Source organism: Akebia trifoliata, chromosome 12 (genome assembly GCF_017979445.1).
Source record: "Akebia trifoliata isolate Shusen 1 chromosome 12, ASM1797944v1, whole genome shotgun sequence".
Lineage (NCBI taxonomy): Eukaryota > Viridiplantae > Streptophyta > Magnoliopsida > Ranunculales > Lardizabalaceae > Akebia > Akebia trifoliata.
In genome coordinates this window covers 29,005,594-29,030,384 of record NC_141386.1, presented here as the reverse complement: position 1 = coordinate 29,030,384, position 24,791 = coordinate 29,005,594, and the positions used below count along the sequence as shown (strand labels likewise).

The 24,791-nt window shown below is 33.1% G+C and overlaps 1 pseudogene; it reads right to left on the bottom strand.

The window, feature by feature from the left end:
* Positions 1–8,993: 8,993 nt before the first annotated feature.
* On the bottom strand, positions 8,994–24,184 carry LOC147389330 (cytochrome P450 89A2 pseudogene; annotated as a pseudogene).
* Between the last annotated feature and the right edge of the window lie 607 nt (positions 24,185–24,791).

The following is a 24,791-nucleotide window of genomic DNA, read 5'->3' as shown; positions in this document are numbered from 1 at the left end:
CTACTTGATCTTCAAGTTGTTCATGAGTTTCAGTTGCTGTTGGTAAAATTTCAGGAGATGTAGGAGCAGCATTTCGAGGATCCTAAGGTGTCGTAACTACTGAAACTTGCTGTTGTTGGGACTATTGTGTCTTCTTTTTTATTTCACCATCAAAATCCACTGGGTTTTGCTGTCCAATTGAATTAGAACTCCATAACCATGTATTTTCTTTATCAAACATGACATCACAAATAATGACAATTTTCTTGGTGATATGATTATATAATTTGTAAGCTTTTGAATGATCACTTATGTAGATACGTGGTTTCATCATTATGATGACCACATCTACTAAGGTTAGGAGTCGCAACCATTCATATTGTAAGTGGGTGTGAATGGCCACCCGATGTGCATTTTTTGAAAAAGTGACATTTTGGCGTTTAGTGACTCTCGATGGATAAGGTACGGATCAAATCTTAAGATTCGGGGTAAGCAACTCGGTTGGAGAAAAGAAAAGATTTTAGACACTATTTTCTCCCCGCCAAGTGACGGTAACCTCAACTCAACTCGGTCATTTTAATAAAAAATATAAGACAAAAGTGAAGTGCCATGTGTTGTGTATTTGTATCCTAAATAGGGATTTACTTTCGGCTCGATCATAGGATCATCCCATTAATGGAGATGATCCTTATAGATCCTTAACCTTGAGGTCCATTCATCTTAAGTCATTAAAATAAAATGAAGAAGAGAGGGGATAATAGAAGAGGGAGGAGGAAAGGGTAGAGAGAGAGGGGGGATTGTCTTGAACTCACCTTGAAGCTTCAAAGTTCTCTTTTCTTTTCTTTCCTTCATTTTCCTTCTTTGAGTCTTCTTGAGTCCTTAGTAGAATATGAGAGTATGAGAATGAGAAGAGGTAATTAGAGAGAATAGGGATTTTCTTTTTTAGTGAGACTTGGTGTGGAGTTAATAATATATGATTGGTAGATTTGGTGAGAATTGGTGATAGTTATTAGTAGTGAGAGCTGGGGGTTTTTTTTTTGGAAGAGGAGGGTATTTATAGATGTTGGGGGTTATTTTAGGAATATAATGGGGTAAAGTGGGGGAGAGTAGAGAATGACATATGTTTTAAAGGTGGGAGGTATAAAATTAGGAGTTGGGAGAGAGGTAATTATGTAATGAGTGTAAATGAGTTGTATTTTGATCCAAATGGTTTGGATCTTACCCAAACCATTTGGGTGGAGTATTTGGTGAGGTGAGATGATGGGTGTTTAAGAGGGTGGTGTTTGATTTAAGATAATGGAGGGTGTAAGAGGGTGGTTGGGAGGGTGAGGGAGATGGTGATATGTGGCATGATGTGTGGAGATTAGGAATTTAGATTAATTGATGGGAGAGAATGTGTGTTTGAGGGGGGTGTAGGTTTAGGTTGTAGAAATGGTAGATTAGGGGAAGGTAGTGGTTGGTTAGTAGGGAAAGATGATAGTAGGATAGGGGGAGGTGTTTGATTTGAGAGAATAGGGGTTAGGGAATTATGAGAATAGGTTAGGAGAGGGTGTGGGTTGATGTGTTTGATTTGAGAGAAAAAGTGATGGGTTGATGTGTGGGTAGATGAGGTTTAAAGAAAATTAATGAGGTAGGTAGTTGGATGAGGGAGGTGAGATGGGGTGATGACATGTGTCATATTTGATTATCAATATGGTGATTAGTTGATGTGGATAGTGGTTTGTGGGTTAGGATTATGGGTTGGATGTGAATTGGATATGGATAAAGGTTTGTGGGCTTTTTAATGTACTGGGCTTGGATTATTGAATGGTTTTAAGTTATTGGATTGGGTATAATTTGTTTTAGATTGGATTTGGGTATTGTTGGAGATATTTTGGAGTTTAGGTTATGTGGAGTTAGGTTTAGGTTAAGGGGTAAGGTAAATGATTGATTTTAGAGAGATGAAGGTTAGTGGGCCGTAAATGGGCTTAGAGCATTTTTGGTTTCGGCGATGGAGCGGTAAGGGTAGAGGAAGTGATAGATGTCTCAAGTCTCACATTTTTTAATTTTATCTATTTTTTTGAGATTTTGAAATTATTGAATTAATCAAAATGCCACGTGTTGGCAAATCGGACATTTTAGGCTCGTTGGTGAACTTTATCGAAAATTTGGTATTTTTGATTTTGGAAGCGGAGCGATGAATATTGGGAAAGTGTAAGGTAGGCCGAGTTTTTTTGGTGGGCCCCCTAGACCCTTAGGGCGTCTTAATGGCCTTGATTCAATCAAAATGTCATATTTCAATTGATTTGGACTTTTGAGGCCCGTTGGCAATTTTTATAGAAAAATCTGTATTTTTGGACCCTTTCGAGTAGTGGCCCGTTCAAATTGAGTTGTCTACAACTTACACCAAGAAAAATGCATTTCTCACATTTGTTATCTAAGGTATAAAAGTCGATTGATTCTAGGGTTCAGAATGAGTTAGCCTATCCATAAAAGAAAAGTGATCTTCATCAAAAATACATGATGATATATATAAACACGCTTACATGCAATATGTAAACAACAATAACATTTATAGGAAAGACTTTGTTGAGTAGAAAATTTGACATGAAGAATTTGGGTGCGACTAAGAAGATTCTTGGGATGAAGATTCTCAGGGACAGAGCTTTTAGGAGATTATGGTTATCTCAGTGTAGTTATGTTGAAAGAGTGTTGGGAAGGTTCAGTATGGATAATGCAAAACTAGTATGTACACTTTTGACAAATCATTTTAGATTGTCTATAGCTTAGTGCTCGAAGACAAATGATGAAGTGCAAGATATGTCCAAGGTCTTATATGCTAGTGCAGTGGAGTGCTTGATGTATGATATGATTTGTACAAGACTAGATTTGGTACAAACAGTCAGTGTGGTGAGCAAGTTTCTATCAAATCCAGGACGAGAGCATTGGGATGCAGTCAAGTGGATCTTCATGTACTTGAAGGGTACGACAAACTATGGCATCATGTTTAGCAGACAATAAGGTGATCCTTCAGTTGAGGGATATGTGGATGCAGATTATGTAGGGGATTTGGATGATAGGAGGTCTACCATAGGTTATGTATTCACTCTTGTGGGGGGGCTATTTGTTGGAGGTCCATGGTTCAATCTCTAGTTGCATTATCAACTATTGAGTCAGAATATATGGCTGTGGTTGAGGCTGTCAAGGAAGCCTTGTGGCTTATAGGATTGGTCAAGGAGCTGGGTATTAAGCAAGGTGGAGTTCAATTGCATTGTGATAATCAGAGTGTCATTTATCTGGCAAAGAACTAAGTATATCATGCAAGGACTAAGCACATAGATGAAAGGTTTCACAGGATCAGGGAATTAGTTTCTTCTAGTGAACTATTGCTTGAGAAAGTTCACACTTCTGAGAATGCAGCATACATGTTGACAAAGCCAGTTACCACAGATAAATTCAAGTATTGTTTGGACTTAATTAATGTCTCCAATTGCTAGATGGGAGACGTTCCAACCTATTGTCCCAGGTAGAGTTTCAGGTTATGTCTTCTTCTCCTAAGGGGTGGATATTCGTCAAAGTGGAGATTATTGTAGTATGTTGCTCATATTGAATGGAACATGTATATAGAGAAAACAGACGGATACGAGAGTAGAGAGAGGGGGGTGTTGCATTTCGAGCGGAGCGAGGAACGCATAACATACTGAACGGAACGAAACGGAACAATGGCATCTGTATTTTGGGATTGTTAGGGACAATTAATAGGTTTGGGTGCAGAGGCAATGCCCTCGGGGTATGATACAGGGGTATTATTGAAATTTTTTAATACCTATTGTACGGTTAGGATTTACTATAAATTCATATGATGTAACCCTATATATGATCTCTCGATAAATTCATATCAGGGTTAGCACATTAAGTTATAAAATTTCCCGATATATGATATGATCGGGTAGGTCAAATATTTACCGATTCACCATAAATTGGGGGTTGACCAGGAAGTTTGAAATCCCAGAAATAAGGGATTGCCAATCCCTAAATCTTTGAGATTTGAGCATAATATTCTGAGAGAATTTCCCATTATTAAGGGATCCAACAAAGAAAAAGGGATAAGATTGGAAACGTGGAAAATGGAAATAATTTTCTCTATAAAAAGAAGAGAGGGGCCATAACAAAAGCTATGTGATCCTTACCTAAAAAATATCAATTGTTAAATTTTCTTCAAAACCTAACTTAGGTATCGAAGATTTTGTTTTTCAGGATAAGAAAACGATCTAAGGGGAATCCGATGAACAAGTAATCTCGAAATTTCAGGTGATCACAAAAAACACATCTACAACTATAGGAAAAAAAATATCATCATAGTCAACCCCTTTCCTCTATGAGTAATCCTTTGTTACTAGACGAGCCTTGAACTTCTCATCCTTTTTTTATACTTATTTCTTCTTATACACTCATTTGCATCTTATTGCCCTCTTTCCCTTTGGAAGCTCTACGAACTCCCATGTCTGGTTCTTATGCATAGGCTACATTTCTTCCTCCATAACACCCATCCATTTACTTTTCTCTTGGCTACGTAATGTCTTCTGAAAAGTAGTAGGATCCCCGCTACTAGTAATGAGTGCATAAGAAACCAAATCTTCTAACCATACTTAGTGGGTGGCCTGATAGTGCGTCTAAGTCTGTTTGTAGCTGTACTGTGATGCTATTGATCCTCTAAGTTAGAGCTCCCTATATTTTGAGCATTTTCTAGCTCTACTTGCATCACATGCTCATTGTTGCTGTAATTTTCTGGCACATGTTTCTCTTTTTCCTGAGTACGCTGCAACGTGACTTTCTTATCGAAACCCACATCTCTACTGATCACCACCTTGTTTGCTTTTGAATCTGAGAGCTTAAAGCTTTTCACCCCTTTTTGATACCCCAGAAAAATATACTGTCTAGACTTCGCATCAAGTTTTGACCTTTCCTCACTAGAAACATGCACATAGGCTGGACATCCAAACACTTTCAAACTAGAGTAGTCTATTACGTTTCTTGTCCATGCCTCCTCTGTTACTTTCACATCACATGTTGTCTTAGGTGATTTGTTAATTAAAAACATGTCATATTCATTACTTCTACCTAGAAATTCTTGGCAAGCCATGCATTCAACCTGGGACACATTGTTTTTTCAACTATTGTTCTGTTTATCCTTTTTGTTACACCATTCTATTGTGATTTTTTGCATACTGTGAAGTGTCTCTTGATCCCATAGTGCTCACACAATTCCATGAACTTTAAATCTGTGTACTCAGGGTCATTGTCTGACCTGAGACATTTGATCTTCCTCCTTATCTGGTTTTCTAGTTTAACTTTTTACAACTTGAACTTGGCAAACGTTTCTGACTTGTGTCGCATGAAGTACACCCAAATCTTTTATGAGTAGTTATCAATGAAAATCACGAAATACATATGACCTCCCCATGATGCTACGCATATTGGCTCCCAAACATCTGTATGAACATAGTTAAGAATCCCCTCTTTCTTGTGTGTGGCTGTCTTGAACTGCACCTTATTCTATTTTCCAAGAACACAATACTTGTAGAAATCAAGCTTGCATGTTTTGACACCCTTCAATAGGTTTTTCTTATTAAGTTCCATCATCCCAGGCTCACCCATATGGCCTAACCGCATATGCCATAAGACCATACTATCTGATTCAGATTTTGTGACTGCAGCTCCACTTACAACTATGGTACCTAACAGTTTATAAATATGTCATGCTAATTTTTGCACATTCATGATTGTCATAACATCTTTACTCACCTTCATTACTCCACTTTCAAACTTGTAACATCTAAAGCGCCCAATGAAATCAAATTATTCCTCACATCCGGTATATGTCTAACATTACACAATATTCTAATAACACCATCAAACATTTTAATTTTGATATTTCCCATTTTAACAATGTTGCATAAAGTATCGTTACCCATCAGAACAAAACTAGAATTAACTAATCTGTAGGTGTCAAACCAATATTTATTGGGTATCATGTGATAAGAACATGTCAAATCCAAACTGGATGAAACATAAAGCATATCCTTGTCACCGCTCTCTGAGTCTTCTTCTTTCACTACATTCATAGACTTTGATGAACTCTCCTTATTATCTATATCCCTATTCTTTTTCTTTGGACATTCTTGTTTTATGTGCCTCTTTTTCCGCACTTATAATACTATATGTCCTTCTTTTTCTTGGATTTAGACCGAACTTTATTATTACTCGATTCACTCTAGGACTTGTTTCTCTCACGTTCCTGACTACTCCTTACCACAAGCTTTTTCACCTCGTGAATTCTCATCACCAATTCTTTTCCTCAAATTAAAGCCTAATAGGGCACTTGTGATCTCCTTCAATTCGAGAGTTTCTTTCCCCAACATCAAAGTTGTAACCAAATTTTTGTATATAAGAGAAAGATAGGGAATTCAGTAATATCAACGCCTTGTCTTCGTCATCGAACTTCACGTCAACTTGTTTCAAATCACTGACGATCTAGTTGAACATGTTAATATGCTGATTCAGATATGTGTCCTCTGACATCTTAAGGCCATATAGTTTCTGCTTAAGGTAAAGTTTGTTCGTCAATGACTTGGATATATACCAACTTTCCAGTTTCGATCAAACTATCGTTGGTGATTCCTCATCCATGACGTGATACATCACGTCATCGGCCAAACAAAGCCTAATAGTGGCCACAGCCTTCGTTTCCTGTTCCTTCCAATCTATGTCGTCCATGCCTTCCGGTTGTCTTCCGTATAACGCATTCACCATACCCTGCTGCACTAGTAGATCATTCACCCTCCTCTACCATAATCCAAAATTATCAGATCCATCGAACTTGGCCATGTCGAATTTTGTAGAAGAAATCTCAGACATCGTAATCTGAGCTTTAATACCAATTGTTGTGTTACGTGCGATAATTATGATGAATAATACGAAAAGAAAAAAATAAGAAAGAAATAAGAACACACAGATTTAACGTGATTCGACAGTGTGCTTACATCCACAGGAACGAGGGGCTGAAATTTCATTATATGTCAATTTAGGATTAAATCATATGAATTTATAGTAAACCCCAGCCGTACAATAGGTATTAGAAAATTCTAATAATACCCCTGTACCGTACCGCGGGGGTGTTGCCCCCACACTCCCAACCTATTAATTGTCCCTAACAATCCTAAAATACAAATGCCATCATTCCACTCCGCCATCCACCTACTTTCTCTATACACATGTTTCACTTAATATAAGTCACATGCTACAAGACAAGCATACAAGACTTTGTTGGAAATCAAGAACAGAACTTGATTTCTTTGTAAAAAAAAATAAATAAAGAATTATAATCCCCAATCAAACCAACTTGGCTAAAAGGAGCGTAAACACTTCTTGAAGATAGTCGAACCCTCCCGTTTGTGCAAGGAAACATAACAAAACTATCTTCGAGATTCAAGATAACCTGAACTAGATCCCGTTCATCTAAAAGTTTACACTACTCGGTAGGAACTTGTACTAAGTTAAAATGCCCAAAAGAAAGATATAAAAAAATTCTCACAAAGAACAGAGTGAAATTGAGAAATGTGAGAAAATTGAGTAAGTTATAATAAAAAAAACCGATGGGGTTAGGAGTTTATATAGTGGTGAAGATGAACTTAGAAAAATGTATCACAATAAATTAATACATGTCCCACAAAATCTTTTAACTAAGGTGCATTGTACATATATTTATTAAATACATAACCCAAAATACCTTCCAACCTTAAGTTTATCTCTAAATCCATTCATATAGAATTAATGAATGAACCTTAATCTATGAACCAATATAAATGCCATGCACCTTAATCAATACACCTAGATTCATTAATTTGAGTTCATGAATTTAAGTTTGGACTAGATACAATGAACGTCTTTGATTCATCTTTACACACTATACAACTTCTTTGCAAAGAAAATTAAAACTCAATTTAATATTAAATTTATTTATATAAATCATAAATCAATATATTTCTTTAACCTTCATGGTGTTGGGAGCCTTTAGGTTATTGCTTTAGAAGCTATAGGATATCTCATCCTCCATACATTTCAAAATAACCATGGTTGGGATGTGATCATTTTGGAAAGAGTACTGATAATCTAGCAACTCAATAGTCTTACCTAACATGACAAGCTCAGAAACATAGATGTGCTCTCCTCAGGATACGGAATTATTATTTCCTATAAAGAGGTGCAATTTTGTATCCCGATGAGAGCATATCTATGATTTTCAAGCTTGCCACGTCAGGTAAGTCTATTGAGTATGCCACGTGCCTAAGTTAGATTATCATGACTCTTTTGGAGTACTGATAATCTGACTTAGCCAATGGCAACTCAATCAACTTACCTGACATGACAGGCTCGAGAATCGTAGATGTACTCTTCTCAGGATACAGAACTATGGTTCCCTATATAGAGGTGCAATTTTGTATCCCGAGGAGAGCACATATACGATTTTTGAGCCTGTCACAGTAGGTAAGTTGATTGAGTATGCTACGTACCTAAGTCAGATTATCATGACTCTTTTGGAGTACTATAGCTTGATAAGATGATTGGATAGAAAACTGCCCATTTGAAGAGGGTTGCCAAACCAACCTATCCTTACTCCCGAAGTCGATCTCCACCTCCTTGGCTCCTTCCCAAACATGTTCCATAGTTGTTGAACGAGGGAGGTGCCATACACCCTCCTATATGATTGCTTTTACCTTGGCATTTTAGTGAAGCCTAGAGTTATATGGCAACTCTCTTAGAAAATTGTTATAGAGAATACCTGTTGGGTGCCAAGGTTCATGCCAGAGATCAATAGCTGCCCCATACCCTGTGACTCACCTCACATTTCTAGCAGCCCCATCTCTTGAGGCCAGAATTTTCCTCCACACCCAAGAAGAAATCCTATGGTACAGAATTTCTTACTTCTAATTCTGTTAGCTTAGATTCAGTCGACCCACAAGCTTTCCCTTTTGCTAGCAATCTCCCAGACCTGCTTCAGAATCACAGCTCGATTCCACACTTCTACTCTTTGGATGCCCAGACCCCCACTCCTCCTTCGAACAAAAGATTCTATCCCAACTCACTGTGTGCATGGTTTGCTTCATATCAGCACCACCCCATAGAAATCTCGAACAAATTTGGCTAATCTTCTTGCAGATCCTCTTTAGGCAAGATGAAACATTACGCCCAAGGATACACAAACCTTGGCCATTGCCTACTGATTTCTTGTCACCTCCTCTATACTGTGTCCATATACCAAAATTGATCACTTGAATTTGCAAAAATTGCCCATAAATTTTGAAGGAGAAATTTTCCTTGAAAATCATAGTCCATGCGATGATAACAGTCAATGGCAAGATGCCCAACTCGATTGCAAATTTGACAAGATGATTAGGCGTATGAAAAGTATGTTTGCTACATGAATTTTGATGTGATCCACGAGTAACAAGAAAAATAGAAGATTTGGAAGATTGTTGTTCGGTAAGACTTAATTCTTCACACAATAGAAATACAAGGTTGTCAAGTTCTTCCGTAGTAACCCCGGATCTAAGCAAGTCCAAGTCCGGATTGTAGTAGCAAAAGATTTATATTCATGTGGTAACCCATTTAATACATTAACCGCAAGATCAATCAGCATCATTCATGTGGTAAACGCCCACAATTTTCAATTTATAAGAAATTCTCTTGATTTTAAAAAGCTATTTAGATATTGAAGAATTACCTTTTTTAAGTGTTTGGAGTTGGGTTTGTAATTGAATAATGTGGGAAAGTGAGATTCTCCAAGGATTGCCATACTGATGCGAAAATATGCAGTCCTACTACAACACATGATAATACGCTCTCCTTTCTGAAAGAGTAGCGTTGATCCAACTTAATTAGAGATGTTGATCTTGGCATTCTTATTCAAGAAATGTAAATATTTTTCTGGGCATGGTTATATCCATCCACAAACCCAATGAGTCCATGACCTTTGAGAACAGAGAGAAATTGTAAATATAGTTACCGCCATCTAATTTGATCAAAACCAAGTTTGTGATGTTAGCAATCATAAACGAGGCAGATGAGGTTTTAGTTGAAGAAGAAGAAAATGATTCCATGATTACAAAACAAAAGGAGTTAGGTCTAATAATATGCTCTGATACCACCAAATATATATATATATATATATAGAAAGACAGATTAATGAATGGCTTCTTCTCTTTCTCTTTTAACTAACTAAAACAAATAAGAACATCTTATAATATTATACTAATAGAGTCAGTTATAATTGGTTAACGAATATTTGGAATATTAACTTGCTTGCTCAAAATAATAAAGGACCTTTTCATGTGTTGGTCGTCGAGTGGATTTTCTTTTGATGGCATGAAAGAGGTTGCTATAGAGTATCACACCATTTGCAATATGTTGGGGGGTGTGGTGGGAGAGAAATGGTCATATCTTTGAGGGGGATTAAAAAGATGGCATAGAATTATTTTGTTTCGAGGATTTTATCTGTAACTGGGATGAGATGTTTTGTATTTCTTGTGAGTAGCATCTCTTTGTAAAGTCTTGCTAGGTTGGTCATCTCGACTGGCCTAGTAATGTTTTTTTCTTTATATATGAATATAATGCTACTTATCAAAAAAAAAAAAAAGAATAATGAGAAGATTTTTTATATATAAATATAATAAAAGATGGGCAGTTGTGTATCCCATATGGAAAAAGATCTATGGTACCATATTCATGCCACTTCAATACTCAACTTTCTAGTTAGAAAATCAGCATTCTAAAAATTCAAAATTTTTAAAAGCAACTAACTGCCAAAACAACAACTGAAAAGAAAACTAAAACACAACATAGTTGATGACGGTGGATCAGACCCATTAGACTTTGATGGGCTTGTTTTTTGGGCTGGGCTAATAATACCTACTCTTTTGAAATTGTTTTTGCTCACAAGATTCGTGATCAAACAATCACATGAGCCCTCGTGTATTGAATGACATCCTCAATTTACAAAGCTACCCTCATACTTGACGTGGCACTCAGTGGAGAGCCTGGGATATTTTTGAGGAAAAAGTTTTTAGCCAAAAGATCTCTCCTCCCTCATCGTTCTCTTTTCTCTCCTTTTTTTTTTATATTTTAAAAAAGTTTTCAAATTGTTTCTTCTTTTTACTTTCTTCATATTGGTTTTTTTTTAATGGGTATGTTTATTCTTTTATTGCTATCATGGTTGTGACTTTGTGTGTGCTGTTGTAAATCTGATGAGGGTGTGTAGAAGGCTAAAAACAAAAAATGGGAGAGAGTATTTTTTTTTTATCTCAATAGATTCAAAATCCATTAGTGTATAGAAGATGGAAAGAAAGGGTAGAACTAGGGTCTTTTAACCCCATTCCATCCAAACACTCTCAACATTTTTTCCAATTTAACTCCCCAAAAATTATACAGTTGGTAAAATTCTATAGTGCCTACTGCCTAGGACATAGGAGTTGTAGGAAATTTTAAAAAGAAGACTAGTAAAATAGTACTTTTGTTTTATATTAGATTGGGTTTTGCACACTGGCATCTTTTTTTTTTTGAGCTAAGGGGGTAAAGATGAAAATTAATGAATTTGGAGGGGGTATTATTAAAAAAGGGAGATGGGAGTGTGGGAAGAGAAAAAAAATAGAATCGTGATAATTTAACTGATCCATGTGGCATACTCAATCGACACCCCTTACGTGACAGTCTTGAGAATTGTAGATCTGCTTTCTTCGAGATATAGAACTATGGTTCCCTATAAAAAGATATAATTTTATATTTTGAAAAAAGCATATCTATGATTTTCGAGCCTATCACACTACGGTGTCGATTGAGTGTACCATGTGACTAAGTCAATTTACAACGACTTAAGAAAATAATATGGATAATATTGGAAAAAGAGAGAAGAAGAAAGACAATACAATTAGTTAAGGTTTTCTTAAAAAGAGAAAAAAAAAGTAAAAGAGATAAATATTTCATCAAATCCGTTCTTTATAAGTATAATGATTGAGACAAAAGAATAGGACCTACCTTTTTATTTTATTATATAGACTAGAGTTTTCCCGTGTCGTTCTCCTTGTGATTATGGGGGTAAAAGAGAAAATATAGTAAACTTGGGGGGTTACCGTTAGAAAATCTTTAGGCTCAAGGGGTAAAAGAGGAAAAGTAAAAATACTTGTCCTCGAGATATTTATAGGGTATAATTCTTAAGACAAAGAGATTGGGACCCACCATTGTGTTTAATTGTATAGATTGAAATTTGCTTATGATGTAGACACGGACATCCACTTTTGGATGTAGGGGGTGAAAGAGGAAAAATAATAAATTTGGAAAGGTTTTATTGAAAAAGAGGATTTTGATACAAAATAATCATTGATTATATTAAGTTTAAATATAAAATTGGGAGAATTTGTGGGATCCAAATTTGTTGTCAAACCACTTCTGCTTTGCCTTTTCTCATTATAATAGTAACTAAAAGGTTGTATGTGCAAACTCCCAAATGTCAAAAGGGCTCATTTATAATTTAAAATATTAATTAAAATATTTTTTAAAATATATAATAAAAATGATATTTTTGAAAATTTTAAAACTAATCAGTGGAATGCAAATTTCTTTATTTTTGACCAAAATAATCTTTGATTATATCAAATCTAAATGTAAATGTGAGGCATTTGTGGGATCCCAATCACTTCTACCCTGGCTTTTCTCATTATAATAGTAAAGAAGATATTAAAGTTCAGGGTTGGAATCCGTAGACTTATGAAAGTGAATTCATAAATTCACACACAATTTTGATCGTGTATATGTAAGATTCAACGATTTATTTTAGAGATTCATAATATATTTTTGGTATTTGTCTTTTATCCTAACTATTGGATATTGTTTATACACAATCGGGATTGTGTGTGAACATATGACTTCGCTTTTCATGAGTCTTTGGATCTTAACACTATAATTAATATCTTGGAAAGAAGTACCTTAATAGTATAAAAGAAGAGTGATTTACCCGATAGACTTAACTATTGCATTTTAATTATAAAAACTCCCTTGAAATTCTGACACCTTTAAAAGAACCTTACTTTATGAATTTTGTTACCCATCAAATCTCACCTTATCATATTTGTTATCCAGCAAATCTTATAGTTAGGATCCACATCAAAAAATTCAAATTGTTGCAGTTAATTTGTTGCTTAACATACCCTGTAGTGGATTCCAATCGCATTAATTTTGAAGATCAATAGTCATCCATTTTTAAAATCTACGATCAAACTCGAAAAAGTTATTTTTTTATTCAATTTTTTTCTTTTAAATCTGATTTCTTTCCATAAAATTTAGAAGTTTATATTGTTGAATTTCTAATTTGATAATTCATGTGGATCCTTAGACTCTTTAGTAAGATTTAAAATCTTACTAAGTTAATCATAATAGACTGACTCATAAAGTATAGTCGGTTCGAGTAACAAATTTGATAAAGTAAGGGAATTTTTTTTTTAAAATAAAGAAACAAATAGGTCTTTCTAGTAAATCCTCTACCTCCTAAAAAGGAAATTAATTTTCTTACGTATTCTATTTTAAAAATTAATTTAAAAATCTCTTAAAAATCTAGAAATTAATAACTCTATTTTTTATTTTGCGGACACGTCTCTTAAAAATCTAAAAATTAACAAATCTCTTTTTTATTTCGCGGACATGTCTCTTAAAAATCTAGAAATTAACAACTCTATTTTTTATTTCGCGGACATGTCTCTTACAAATCTAAAAATTAACAAATCTCTTTTTTATTTCGTGGACACGTCTCTTAAAAATCTTGAAATTGATTCTTACCAAATATATATATATAGAAATATATACTAAAATTCAAAAACTCTAAAATCAAATAAATCTTTAAAAAATCTAGAAATTAATTTTTTTTATTTGTATGTTTTTTTCTATTTTAAATTAATTAATTCAAATAAATATTTAAAAACTTTAAACGTCATTGTCTTTTTAACTACCGGTTTTAATAAATAAATTCTATTAAAAATTAAAAATTAAAAAATCCAACGAGAATCTATATAGAAATATACTAAAATTAAAACTCTAGATATCGAATAAATCTTTAAAAAATCTAGAAATTAATTTTTTTTATTATTTGTATTGATTTTTTCTATTTTAAAATAAATTAATTGTCAAATAAATATTTAAATATTTAAAAACCAAAAGCGTCATTATTATTATTATTATTTTGTTAACGTTTTCTATTTTAAAAATTAGTTTAAAAATATTTTTTAATAATTAAACATCTCTTAAAAATCTAGAAATTGATTCTTATCAAATATATATATAGAAATATACTAAAATTAAAACTCTAAAAATCGAATAAATCTTTAAAAAATCTAGAAATTAATTTTTTTTATTATTTGTATTGATTTTTTCTATTTTAAAATAAATTAATTTTTAAATAAATATTTAATAACTAAAAACGTCATTACTTAAGTACCGGTTTTAATAAATAAATTGTATTAAAAATTAAAAATTAAAAATTAAAAAATCCAACGAGAATCCAATTTTAAACTTTAGTTAACTGAAATCTTAGAAAATATAGAAATTGATTCTTATCAAATATCTATATATATATATATATATATATATTAAATTTAAAACTCTAAAACTCGAATAAATCTTTAAAAAATATATAGAAATTAATTTTTTTTATTTGTATTGATGTTTTTTATTTTCAAATAAATATTTAAAAAATAAAATGTTACCGGTTTTAATAAATAAATTCTATTAGAAATTAAAAATTAAAAAAAATTCAAAGTGAATCCAATTTTAAAGTTTCTTTAACTAAAATCTTAGAAAATCTGGAAATTGATTCTTATCAAATATATGTGTATATATATATATATAGAAATATACTAAAATTAAAACTCTAAAAATAATAAATCTTTAAAAAATATAGAAATTAATTTTTTTTATTTGTATTGAGTTTTTCTATTTTCAAATAAATTAATTAAAAAATATTTCAACCGGTAATTTTAATTTTATTGGTTCATTTTTCTCTTTTAAAAATTAATTTAAAAATATTTTTTTAATAATTATTATTAACAAATCTGTTTTTTATTTCAATTCAAGCGGATACGTCTCTTCTCATAACGTTTAACACTCTTTTTTTATTTGGATTCAAGAGGATACATCCCTTCTTAAAACTTTATACATTTATCTTACGTTTTAAAAAATAATTAATATTTTTTTAATAATTATTATTAACTATTTTTTTTTATATGCAGATACGTCTACCTTTCTATTTAAAAAATTAATTTAAAATTATATTTTTTTAATAATTATTATTAACAAATCTCTTTTTTATTTCGAAAAAAAATATTTTTTAAATCCTTGTTCACGACTCTTCGTTAGTTCACGATCCAGTATGAATCTTGAATCCTTTATATACAACAATCTCCTTATGAAACTCACAAATCTCTCTCTCTCTCTTTGTCTCTATCTATTTCTCTCCAGTTTTCTTGCAACCCCACTTACAGATTCTCAAACAATTCCAAATCCCTCGAAAAACACCCAAAAAATCATTCCCATTTGATTCCAGCAAAGCTTAGAATTAAAAAAAGAAAAGAAAAAAACAGAGTCCCTCGAGAAGAATAGATATCTTCTTATTTCTTTGGTTTGCTTATTAAAGGTTGTTTAATATCTAAATATTTTATTCTTTCCTCTTGTAGATTTGTTTTTCTTCCCCTCATTTTATTTTGTGGATAATCGTTCTTGATATGTATATGGTTTCATTGGGTATGAAATTAGATCCAAATACTATCTAAAAAATGATCAGATTCTTTAGTTACTGTTTTATAGATTTTTCTTTACTTCATATATGTCTCTTTAGTTGTTCTTAGAATTTCGAATTCACGTTTTATTTTTTCCTCTGGAATTATGGTGTGAAATATGAGAATTTGTTCTGTAGGCGAGATTTTTGGGATCTAAGTTTATCTCTTTACAATGCAGATGTCCACTTAAGAATTCATATTTGTTAGATAATTAATTTTGATTATGATGCTTCTTATTTATATCTGGCATTGGGGTTTTTTTAGTTTTTTATCACTGTTTATTGCTGCAAATATTCATGGTGTTTAATTTTTTATGGCAATTTTCTTTAATAAAAATATAATTTCAAGTATGACTGGAGGGTGGATGGCTAATATATTTTTATTAATGATCTCAAAATCGAAAGTTGGCATTAAATAATTGTGGTGCTTCCTTCTTCTTGTTCTTCTTTTTTATGTGTGTGTGTGTGTGTGTGTGTGTGTGTGTGCGCACATATGATAGATTTGAGATTCACGTGTTTGATCAAATTTCTAATAGAGGTTATGGTGACAAAATCAAGACATAATGTGTGTGTATATATATATGGGTCGGGTTATTACAACCCCCATTACGACCCCCTTTGCGACACACCATTTTATCTTATATGGGCAAAAATGTTTGGAATGGGCTGATTTTTTGTGAGGATGATCTCTATAGTGAGGAGATCATCCTTGCCAAAAATCAGCTCATTATGAAACTTCTAGCCCCATGTTTACAAGTTAAAAAAATTTAGACCGTCCAATTTTTGTAAATCAATTTTAATGGGGTTAGAAGTTTTGGAATGTGATGATTTTTTGCCAGGATGATCCCCTCATCACAGAGATCATCTTCACAAAAAATCAGCCCATTCCAAACATTTTTGCCCATATAAGACAAAATGGTGTCGCAAAGGGGGTCGTAAAAACGCCATCCTATATATATATATATGGGGGCGGTTCAAGGGCCATATGTAAAAACATATGAAAAAACAATGGTTTTTCAAAATATGGATTAGAGGTTTTGGATTGATTTGATTTTTTGCGAGGATGGTCACTATGATGAGAAGATCATCCTCACAAAAAATCAGTTCAATCAGAAACTTCTACATCCATCAAAAGTGATTTACAAATTATTGAAAAAAATTGACAAATAATCGACGGTCCACATTCTAAATCACTTTTAATGGGGTTAGAAGTTTCAGATTTGACTGATTTTTTTTCCGGATGATCTTCCCATCATAGAGATTATCCTCACAAAAAATCAGCTCAATCCGAAACTTCTAACCTATATTTTAAAATTTTATTAATGTTACATTATTTTTACATATGTTTTTTCATATGGCTCTTGATCCTGACCATATATATATATATATATATATGTGTATTTCAGATTTTTTATGAATGCTTTCAGATTTTTCACCTCAAATTTTATATATTTGTGTTAAAAAATTATTTTTAAATTTTAATCACTATTAAATATATTATTTAATTTATTATTTTTCAATTTGAATTTTGGATCATACAATATATGCACATGCATCGTAGGTACAGGACCCACTAGTCTCTATAAAAGGAAATTTAAAATCTTGCACGTACAGATCACTAGTATCTATAAAAGGAAATTTAAAATCTTGCACGTACAGACCACTGGTATCTATAAAAGGAAATACCACTAGTATCTATAAAAGGAAATTTAAAATCTTGCACGTACAGACCACTGGTATCTATAAAAGGAAATACCACTAGTATCTATAAAAGGAAATTTAAAATCTTTCGGTACTAAAGGTAATGTCTTAGGACCGACACCATCTCTTTCTTCAATAATTAAAGCTGATATGAAGGACATCTGAGCCACGACCTCTGACACAGATTGATAGAGATTTTTGAAAGAGGGAAATATAAATGAATGCAGGACCAATGGGATACAATAATAGTAAAACAGTAACTTTGTTATGCATACCATGTGTGTCAATCCAGCATTTTCCATAATTTATAGAACTACTATTGACACACCAATGCCTATGTTATACATCAAAGAATCACACAGAAAGTTTTTGACTTTCGCAAAAGTTGGTGTGGCAATAATAGTTCTCTAATTTTATTATAAACTGTTATACGCACAGCTAATTTTTTTAATTATTACTTTTTCCCTGGGTACTCTAGAGAAGGGGCAAGATCTGAAAAAGAAAAAACAAAAAAAAAACAAAAATTCACAAAAATCCCCACACTTTTGGTCTTATATATAATAATTTTTTTTGGAATGATGTGATTTTACATATTGAAGAATTATTGATTTTTTTTTTTTTTAAATTACTTTTGATAGTTTAGAATTCTTAGAATAAGTCGATTTTTGGTGACAATGGTCCTATGGTGAGGGGACATCTTCACCCAAAGATCAGTCAATTATGAACTTCTAATCCATTTAGGGAAAAAGTATGGATTTTTTTGTTGAGAATCCTTTTCCCTTTAGAAAGTATATGAAAGCAACAAGAATTCAAATTAACATCAAATTAGGTGTAATTGGGATGGGAACGTTATAATAACTAATCCTTACACATTTTTCCCATATTTTCCTTTGTCATTAGATTATATTAGGGTAGCAATGGATCTAGCCTTGTCGTGTTGAGATAAAATGGTATCCTAAAAATTTATCCAAACCAATCTTGACTCATTTAATAATCGTGTCAAAAACTTAAACTCAAACCTGACACACTTATTAAATAAGTAATCTAATTCCCAACCCATGTAACCTTCCAGTAAAATTGAAATCTTACTTTGAAAAAATAAATTTTATTTTTGTCATTGAAAAAAATTCCAACATTCTTAGAATTTTATCTTTTACATCCATGTGGCGTCCGATTGTATTTTTTGGATGCCACAAGATAATGCGATCATGAAACTTTTCTGACTAATTTAGTAAGGAAAGTTTTTTTTTTCCCAAACTAAAAGCTTAACTTGTAATTTTATAAAAAATTATCCTAAAACCTTATTTATATTTATAAATTTAAAAATAAAAAAATATTTTATGGAAAAATTCTACCAAATTCTATTAAAAATATATATTTTCAAAATCTTTAAATGTTTGTTGATATTAGAGATATATCTTATGTTTCATGATTTGAAAATGACTCGTTAATAACACAATAATTAAACTTTTCAAAATAGGTTAAATGGATTGACGTCCCTAACCTAAACACAACTCATTTAATAATTGTGTTAGACTAGTCAACACTATTATAACCTAAACCCAATTAAGCTTAATTCAAACCCACTAACTTCGTGTCGTGTTCACGGGTGATGATAAGATTGCCACCCCTAGATTATAATTGCTTAGATATCTAGGTACCCCATTCTCTCTCTATAAATGGTTGGGGACTTGGTCATTTTTTCTTTACAAATACTTTATTCTTTGATCCCCTCTTAGCAATCTTAACATAACACACGCGAAGATAACTCGAAAGTAGTAGGTTTGAGACAAGTCTAATTGGGTTTGGACTATAATAGAGTTGAGTTGTCCAACACAATTATTAAATAAGTCGTGTCTAGATTAGTAACATTAACCAGCTTAACCTATTTTGACACGTTCAATTATTGTGTCACCAATGTGTCATTTTAAACCATGAAAAATAAGAGATATCACCAACATTTAGAGATTCTATTATCACACCAGATTTTGCTAACGCCACCTCAATCCATATATTAATCATCAAAGAAGTACTCACATCTTGGGCAGTGGCGATGGCAAAAGTTTGTGCGGCAATAGAAACTCTTTTATTTAAAGATTTTGAAAATTGCCCATTTTTTTGCTTGATTTTGATTGAACTTTTCATGTTTTTTTTTTTTTTTTTTTTATCTTTTTCAAATTTTATAAAAATATAAAAGGTGTTTTAGGATATTTTTTAAATAATTAGGTCTGGTCTGATTACTTATTTAACAAATGCATCGAATATGGATTTATTGACATGATTATTAAATGAATAGGGTTTAGGTTGGGTAAATTTTCAAAATACCCAAGAGACCCGACCTAACCTATTCCAGCCTTACCTATAGCTCAAGGAAAATTTTGGCTATCTCAACTTTTTTTTCTCTCCTTTTTATGTTAAAAAGTTTTCCTAATCCCTAAGTCCATTGTGACTCCCATTAAAGTAGGACTTTGAATTCCCCCTTTTTCCCTTGTCTGGAATCCTATAAAAATTTTATAAGAGAGTTCCCATGCATATAAATGGGAACTTGCCGACTTTTATTTCATATATTATGATTTCAACCTAGAAATATGCCAAATATTGGAGGGTGACTGCTTGTAGTAGCAAATATTCTGAATCCGAGCAAGAAATTGAGATTCAGGATCGAACCAAAAGCCTTATGTTACCGACCCTTAAATCAAGTTCAAGGATGCAACCCTTAATCACGTTCAAGGATGCATTATTGATCCATTTCAACTATGAGAGAACCATGAAGATGCAGCTTCCCTCTTTGAATCCATCATGCGATTTCTTCCAACTATCATTATGATATCTATACTAACTTTGATTCCAATGCGAGATAGACTAGTTACCCTTCTCAATGTTATTTAAGGCTTGGTATGGGAGCACTTCTATTTTCAAGCTACCAACAACCAAATAGAGCTTCGTCAAGAGAATGCAAGCTACAATTTCAAATCTTGTCCGAGACTGAGATAATTCACCTGAATCATCTCGATATTGTTTTCTAATTAACGAGACAAATTTACTCTACATCTCAGGCTCCACATGATCTCACGACAAAAATGATATGATTCATACAATATTTTGAAAATCTTGACTGAGTCAATAAAATTTGGTCGAATCAATTGGGATATTTATGTTCTCGATTAAAATAATTATCTTTTATAATTTAAATATTGATTATTAAAAAAAAAAAAAAAAACTTATAATCTATCTTGTTGAAAAACATTTTCCTTGCTAGCATAGTAAGATTTTAAACATTTCTAACTGTTTATTTTGCTCAGATGGATTACCACATTTGCAGTCCAACCTCAAAGCCATCGAGATTTCATGAAAATACTCAAATCCAAATATATACATAGGAAGCATCAATAAAAAATTTCACGTTTCACCTTAAGAAATTCGGCCATTAGATCTTAACCGATCGGATGGTCAGATATAATTTTCACAGTTGTAAACCACTCACGCGGGGGACGCATGACCTTTTTTCAGATTTTTTTTTACTTATTTTCAAATAAATACCTTATAATTTTATGGTTTATTTACAATCACCTCCCTCACCTCACATTATTTAACCCCTTTCGTACTCTCTCTCTCTCTCTCTCTCCATTCAGTCTCAATCAAAACCCCTCCTCCTTCTCCTCCGCCCTCTCTCTCTCCTGACATCTAATTTCTTTGTAGGTCCGCCATTAATGTAGAGAAATAAGAGAGAGAGAGAGAGAGAGAGGTGTTTGTAAATTGTGGGGAGGAGGGAAACCTAAGGTTGCGTCTCGTTTTGTACAAGCATATATAATAGGTAGACATGATAAAACTTCAGTCACATTTATACAAAAGAACCACCTCTCAATATTAATCAAGAACAAAATGAAGGATTGAACAAGTGAAAATATTCTTTTTCTATAAAAATAGAAAATTCAACTTTCAACGAAGGAGGAGCGATGAAGAAGACAGATAGTAAAGAAGGTAATAAAATAAAAATAGCATATCTAAATTTTTTGATTTTTAGAGTGGGGAGAGGTAATTGTAAAATGTGGAAAGCTAATTGTAAAATAACATATAAAGGGATTTATTTGAAAATAAGTAAAATAAAATCTGACAAAAGACTGTGCGTCCCGCATGAGTAGTCTACAATTGTGAAAATTATATTTTGACCATCCGATCGATTAAGATCTAACGACTGAATTTCTTAAAGTGAAATGTGAGAGGATCATCTTTACAAAAAATCAGTCCATTATGAAATTGCTAGCCCCACTTTACAAGTTGAAGAATCATTATCGTTCATTTTAATTATCAGTTTGTAACCATTTTTCATAGGGTTAGAAATTTTAGAATCGACTAATTCTTTGTGAGGATAATCTTCTCATCACAGAGATCATCGACATAAAAAATTTGTCAATTCCAAATTTTTTTTTACCATATCTATGAAATCCTACTCATTTATATATTATAAACAATTTATTTTAGGCTCGATCAAAGGTTTTGAAAATAGATGGCTATCAAAATTCCCCCAAATTCCTAAATTTAAAATTAAACTTCAACAAAAATAACATTTTTCAAATTCATACAATTTATTAATTAATTATAAATAGCGTTGAAGGGTTTATCTCCTGCAAGACGAGATGACTCGTCCCAAGGCAACTCAGTCTCATTCAGACGTCAAATCAAGATTTTGAAATCATGATGATGCCAGCTCATTTCAAAAAGATCAACCCAAGTAGAATGCTGCTGGTACCTTCCTTTCATTTCACATGGGCTGTTGCTCTTGTTTTGGACATCAGCTGCTTGCGCTGCATTAAGTACACCATGAACAAAAGGAAACCTTTTTCAGTGATTATTTATAAATAAATGTAAATATAATGAGAATATGAGAAGGTACGACTTTCCTTTTTAAGAAAACTTGGATTGGATAAATATATATATTTAGAACAAAAAGGATACAGACACAGCCAAACATTGCTACATGTAGACAAAAGAAAAAAAAAACAACCTAACACAAGGTTTAATGCTCTAATAGCTTATTTAAGAGTCTAATAAAAGACACAAACAACCCACACTAAACATCTTTTTGTGTAAAAATCTCTACTACTTCACCTTCCTTGGAATAATGCGAGCCCTCAATGGATACTTCATGTCATTGGTGAACTCTTGCTTTGGAGTCATGTCGATCTCCTCTCCCTCAACACCCATCCATTTAAATTCCCTCACCAAGTTAGCAATAAAAAGCTCAATATGCATTATAGCCAAACCTGCACCAGGGCATACCCTCCTCCCTGCACCAAAAGGCATCATCTTTATCTCTTTAGTACCATTTATGTCACACTCTTCACTCAAGAACCTCTCTGGCTTGAATTCCAATGGATCCTTCCATACTTGTGGGTCCCATGCCATCTCTGCTACCATGAAATTCACATTAGCATTCTTTGGTATCACATACCCATCTATTGTGATTTCTTCTACAACCCCATGAGGCAGCACAAAGTGCAAAGGTGGGTGTCTCCTCAGTCCTTCCATCACAAGTCCCTTGACATATGGCAACTTCTGTAGATCTTCCTCTGTTACAAACTCAGCATCTGGGCCTACCACTCCAATGATCTCTTCATACAATCTGTCTTGAATCTTTTGGTTTATTATAACATTAGCCATGATCCATTGAAACAAAGTGGGCGACGTGTGAGTACCAGCATTAATAAACTCAGAACACAAACTCACTAACTCACCATCATTGAGATGTCTCCTTCCATCATCTGGAATTATAAGATCCAAAAGTGAATCTATATATGGGACAAGAGACTCCTCATCACGTCCAACCTGCTTCATGCTCTTCCTCTTTGCTTCACGATCTCTAATATGAGGAATTATAACATCTTCTTGATGTTTTCTCATGGAGTTGAACAGTTTCCACCTATTGTGAAAGACAATCTTACCAAATAACCCAGGAAAGAAATTAAGACTATTAAATTTAGCCATATTAGTAAGGACAGCATGTTGTGCTAATTCGATTTCACGAACAGATTTGTCATGAAGTTTATCTCCAAAACACATGAGACAGAACAAGTTGAACATAGAGTGCTGGAAAGGCTCAAGAACCATAATAACTTCACCTTTTTTTATATCAGATTGAAGTCTGGTATGCAAAAGTTGATAAGCCCATCTGCGACCACTAGACCAAGACTTGATACGTGCCGGTTGGAGAATCTCTGAAGAGAGATTACGTCGAAGGACTCTCCATAAAGGACCATAACGGGCGGAGCTGATAGTGTGTTGGTTGCTACTAATGATGCTCCGGGTTTCTGGACCGACAGGACGGTCAGCCAATGCTGCACCATTTTGGATGAGAGCTTTGTGAGCAGCAGAGGTGGTGGTGATGAAGATAGCTGGACGTTTGCCCATGTAGATAGCAAAGATGGAACCAAATTTTTTGCGGTATTGTATTAGATCTTGCTCTATCTCGGCAAAGGTCTGGCGAAGAATCATGATAATGCCCCATATGGGTATGGTTTTAGGGCTTGGTGGCAATTTTCCAGTCTTGGAAGAAGTATTAGAGTCTGAGGGGGAGTGATGGAGGAGATTGAAGAGGGATTTGAGTGCTGCACAGACACACAGAGACACTAAGACCACAAACCAAGTCTCCATGTTTAGAAAAGCTTGGAGAGGGAGAGAGAGAGAGAGAGAGAGAGAGAAGGTTTCGTTTGGTGTATTTTATGTTTCGTTTCTTCATGAATATTTATAGCGGAACATGGGTAGTTAGCACTTAGAATTAACCCTAAGGTGAACTGTATAGCTGTTTTCATCCTTAGGTTTAGACCGTTAGATACAAAATATCTTGAAGCAATTATTGCACCAGATCTCTATAAAACACGGGTGCCGCGTGTTATAATTTTAATTTCTACGGCAGGCCTACCGCTTTATCGACATGTACGATAAGTTTAGTACAACGTATGTATACATGTAGAGTATTCCATATATTTGTATTTATTCCAAACCCCTACATTTTCAGCATTATTTGTAAATACCTACCATCTGATTCTAAGGAAATTTTGAAGAGGGATGGCCCTCAAGTATTCTGAAATTTTCCCATTACTAACCAATCACTCTTGCTCATCATGATGTTCGTCAACTTAGCACATAAACTTTTAAAAAGCAAATAAGTGCTCGAAACTGCAACTATTTGTGCCTTTTTTTTTAATTTTAGTTTTTAGATATTTGGGTAGGTTAATTCCAAGTGATATTTTTCTCACAG